Raw genomic sequence first — 5,372 nt, forward strand, 5'->3', positions numbered from 1 at the left:
CAACCACAAAAGTACTTTGATGGGAACACCCAGATCTTTGTATGTTTGTATAATTGTACTTTTTTTTTTAAGATTTTATTTATTTATTTGACAGACAGAGATCACAAGCAAGCAGAGAGGCAGGCAGAGAGAGAGAGAGGAGAAAGCAGACTCCCCGCGGAGCAGAGAGCCTGATGTGGGGCTCGATCCCAGGACCTTGGGATCACGACCTGAGCCGAAGGTAGAGGCTTTAACCCACTGAGCCACCCAGGTGCCCCAAGTATAACTGTACTTTTGAAGACATCAAGCAAAAGTGTGTACCAGGTGTTCAACTATTCAATATACAGGTAAGTACTGATTGCTAGAAACAGAAAATATAGATGCCTTGATCCACCGTCCCTCAAAAAAGATAAGGAATTATGACAGAGCCACAGATTCTTATGACTACAGCATTGAAATTTTGCTAACAAGCATATTCGGAGTGACTCAGAGAAAGATCATGGTATAAAGATGATGAATAAGGACATGAAAAAAGCCCCAAATGTTATTAGTCATTAGGGAAATGCAAACTGAAACCACAATGGGATACTACTATGCACCTTGTAGAATGGCTAAAATTAAAAAGTCTGCCCTTATCAAGTGCTGGGGAGGAAGTGAACCAACAATATTAATTCTTATTAAATGCTGGTGGATGTAAAAAGGCACAACCGCTTTGGAAAAATATTTGGCAATTTCTTAAAGAGTTAAACATACACCTACCATATGATCCAGCTATTTCATGCCAAAGTATTTTTCCAAAAGAAATAAAAGCATATGTCCACACAAAGACATGTGCATGAATGTTCATAGCAGCTTTATTTGTAATAGTCAAAAACTGGAAACAACCCAAATGTCCATCAACAAGTGTCAACAACTGCGGTATACCATGCAATAGAATACTTCTTAAAAATAAGGGATAAATATTGATACATGTAACAACATGGATAAATCTCAAAATAATTATGCCAAGTGGAAGAAGCCAGACAAACAATATTACATTTAAATAAAAATCTAAACAATATAAACGAATCTACAGTGACAGAAATCAGATCAGTTGTCTGGGGGTGAAGGATGAGGGTCGGAGGGAGATACAAACAAAGTCTTCAGGATACTTTCGGAAGAGTTACTGATGTGTTCATTATCTGGATTGTAGTAACAGTATATACATAGGTCAAATCATTTAAAATTGTATACCAGGAACAGTTTATTGCTTTTCAATTATATCTCAGTAAAGTTGTCTTAAGAAACGAATAGTATCCAATGATAGGAATTAATCATCACTTCCAGATATTTCCACAAAAAATATATCATCAGAATTTAAACCTAAAATAAAGGACATTCTTCAAAATAACTGACCTGTAATCTTTTAAAGTGTCTAAGTCCTAAAGATATAAGAAAGAGTGAAGAAATGTTGCAGACTGAAGGAAATTAGGAAAGCATGAAAATTAAATGTGAAGTGTGATTCTGGAATGGATTTTTTGTTTTCTGAACAATTGGTAAAAACTGGAACAACAATTTTTTGGAAAAATTGCCAAAACTTGACTGGTGTTTGACAACTAAGTGGTAATAACATATAATGTTAATTTCCCAATTTGATGATAGTTGTATCATGTTTATATAGGATAATCTCCTTTTATAGGAAATATCCCCTACTGATGCAGTAGGGGATATCAGGTTGACAAACTACCTTCAGATTGTTAAGGACCATGACATCTTTGTGTATTTTTTAAAAGTCTTATTTAACTGTAGTTTGTAAGTATCTCAAAACTAACAATTTTGAGGGGGAAAGTCTCAATCATAAGAAAGCAAAAATATTCAAGTAAAAAATGGGCAAAGAATTTGAATAGATATTTTACCAAAATTGATGTATGGGTGGCAAATAAGCATATGGAAAGATGTTCAACATCATTAGTCATTAGGAAAATGCAAACCAAAACCATATGGAAACATCAGAAAACATGTATTAAAGTGTGGGAATGACTGACAATATCAAATGTTGGATGAAAAAGTACAGAAACTGGAACTTTCATTCCATACTTTCGAGAAAATGGCATAGTATAACCACTCTGGAAAACAGTTTGATAGTTTCCTATAAAAATCAAATATTACCTACCATATGATCCCATCATTCTAATCATGGATATTTGCCCAAGAGAAATGAAAGCACATGTTCATACAAAGATTGCACACAAATAGCCATAGAAAATTTATTAGTAATATTAAAAACAAAACAAAACAAAAAAAACTAGGAACAACTCTTAGCCAGGGATATACATCCTTGTAATGGAATACTACTCAAAAAAGAAAAACAATCAACCACTAATACACATGATGGCATGGATAAATATCAAAATAATTATGCTGAATGAAAGAAATTAGACAAAAGAAAGTATATACTCTATGATTACTTTTGCATAAAATTCAAGAAAATGCAAACTAATTTGTAGTGATAGAAAGGAGAGAATGGGAGAAGGGGAGAACCAGACAAGGGGTAAAAAAGGACACCAGAAAACTTTTGGGAGTGATGGATATGCTATGTCCATTCTGTGATTATACTGATGGCTTCACTGGTGTTTATATAAGTCAAAACACATCAAATTGTATTTTTAAAATATGTGTAGTTTATCATATGTAAATTCTACCTTAACAAAGCTTGTAAAAAAAGGTAAGTGAAGGAAGGAAGGGGGGGAGGAAGGAAGGAAGTCAAAGAGAAACACTTAGCTGAGTTCTTGGTAAGTTTAAGTAGAAATGAGCACAAGCTTATACACTTGGTGGGAATCTGAACTACACCAGTCCAGTGTTACCAGGTGAAGGTAGACATATCTGCCTAATAGACAATGAAGATGAGATTATGGTTAAAGGTTTTTTTTTTTTTTTTGGTGAAATCTGAGGATGCTCACAGAATGCTTGAGAGTGGGCCAAGGAATTCCCTGGAGCAAAGTGAAGGCACAACTCAGAAATTTTTTTTTTTTTTTCAATCTGTTCCACCTTCCAAATGAATGATTATTAAATAGTTTTTTTCAATTTTCTGGTGTGGAAATATTTCATAGAGAAGCAGAAGTCCAAAGATGCCAGGAAAGTGGCAGATACACCCAGTTTTCCCACAGGAAATCTCAGATACTTAGTTATACTAAGGGCTTTGTCTCTACCAGCACTAGGATATGTACTGGGGCCATCAGTTCGTGGGGTTGCAAGTATCAGGAAGGATGTGAATACCGACATCAGTCCATATTTTCTAACTATCAGAATCCAAGGCAGAGAGGTGAATGCCGTGCTCTTCTCTCTCCTTCCTTAGCTCAACAGGCATTTGTCCTGCCTTCCCTCAAGGACTGATTTCTCAGGCAAAGTTGCCAGGAAGAAGCCGTGTATTTGAAGACACCGAGCTGTTAGAGGTATTTATTAACACCACACAATTTTAACTATCCTGGCCCATTGTTTTAAAAGAACTTGCATTTGATGAATTATGGACCCTGAATTTCTATCTTAAAGGTCATTTGTAGTTAAGACTTAGACTGAAATAGAAGTAATGGTCAATAGAAGCAAATTGATCCCAAGTCCACAGACAGCTTCCAGGATTTTTCCACTGCATTAATTAGTTTGGAAAATTGAGAACTATTTAATCAATACATAATATAATCCACAATTACCCCCATGACAGTATTTGCATTCAATTCTACATCTTCAGCCATGGAAGCCACAGGTTTTTCTAGAACTAAGATTTGGTATAAACAAAATGATGTGGGCTACTGAGTATTAAACATGCAAAGTTTAATGCCTTAAACTTATGAGTTAACAAAATAATGATTCGGGGTGATGCCCAAATGCTCACTGCTAATGTGAGATGAATTTTTGTGCGGGCAAAGGTTGCCCTTCAGGTGACCTGCCTACTTTGCGGGAGGCCTCCGAGTGGCAATCTGCCCATCCCCCTTTAAAACTGAAAGATTAGACTGGTATGAAGGTAATAAAGAGGTTGAGAAAGAGGAAAACAAACAACAACAAAAAAAATGCCAAGTTTACATCTGTTACATGGCCGACATGTACTAAATTGCCTGTAGCTAAAATGAAAACAAACGTATTATCTCCCAGAGAAGATAAAGTGAATATTTGGCTATCTGGACTCAATGTCAAGAATAAGGTAATTATCTCAAGAAAGGAAGAAGACTAATATGACAGTGGCCCAAGCAAATCTCTACATATTTTTAAAATATTACCATTATTGGCGTTGGCCCACCCAAATGTAGTATTTAATTCTAAATACACAAAGTATTTCAGAGAGATAGCTTAAGGGTTTTCTTTTCTTTTCCTTTCCTTTCTTTTTTCCTTTTCTCTTCTTTTCTTTTCTTTTTTTCTATTCTTCACCAAGACATGATGCTACAAGTGCTCCTTTCAATAATTTGATAAAATTGAGCTCTAAGCCAAAGAGAGCATCTGTTAGAAAACATGGCAATATTCTTTCTATTTATGGCTCTTTCTTTTCAAACTACCGCATCATTTCTGTTGTGAACACCCATTCCTTGAAAACACAGAAATCACAACGACAAGATTTTGGAAGAAAGGAATTAGGAAAAATCACCCAACACCTCTTAGCGATGGGAGATAACTCCCTCCCTTCAATAAGTTCAGAGATTTCTCTTTGCTAATAGTTCTGTAGAGTTGGGCCCCATCAAGGCTCAACCGAAGTGGGAGACTAAAACACCCAGCCAGAAATGAAATTAGAAACACATGTGAGCCACTACACTTAGAGAACATTTTAAGACCAGAGAAATTATGCACTGAACCCAAACCACTAATTGTTGCACCTTGAAAGATTAATAACTGACAACAAAAGTGATGTTCCAGAAATTAGTCTGACATATATGATAAGGACAGAAAACTAAATAGAAGACCATGCATGTTTCTAATCCTCTTAACGTTACTCAGCTGCCAGTGTCCAATAACTTGGGGTAAGGAGAATCAGAAAAAAAAAAAAAATGGCTTTTTTGCTTTTTTGTAACTTGAATGGATTTCCATGTCTAGGAAATTGGTTTTCTCATCAATTAAAGTTTAAGAACTTATAAAGGCTAAGCTATAAAGAGGCAAAAATGCAATATACCTACACATTATCAATTTCAGGGAGACAGTGAGCTACTTCGGTCATTACTGTCATGTGGATGTCAAGGTGGCAACTCTGAGTGCAGTTGCCATATGCTGTGGTGGCTTTCCCAGGAAGAGAATTTTTTTTTTTTTTTAAAGATTTTATTTATTTACTTGACAGAGAGAGAGATCACAAGCAGGGAAGAGAATTCTCTCCATTCCTCTGCTCAGAGTCAGGGGCAGAGTCGGGGAGGAACTCTGAATATTTCTGGTAAACAAAA

At 35.7% G+C, this 5,372-nt stretch overlaps 1 non-coding gene across 1 annotated transcript; it reads left to right on the plus strand.

Moving 5' to 3' along the window:
* Positions 1-3,789: 3,789 nt before the first annotated feature.
* LOC116568444 lies at positions 3,790-3,939 on the plus strand. The gene has a single exon (XR_004276636.1). It is a non-coding gene; the product is annotated as a U12 minor spliceosomal RNA (small nuclear RNA).
* Positions 3,940-5,372: the final 1,433 nt, after the last annotated feature.

The sequence above is a fragment of the Mustela erminea genome, chromosome 10 (genome assembly GCF_009829155.1).
Source record: "Mustela erminea isolate mMusErm1 chromosome 10, mMusErm1.Pri, whole genome shotgun sequence".
In the NCBI taxonomy this organism is placed as follows: Eukaryota; Metazoa; Chordata; class Mammalia; order Carnivora; family Mustelidae; genus Mustela; species Mustela erminea.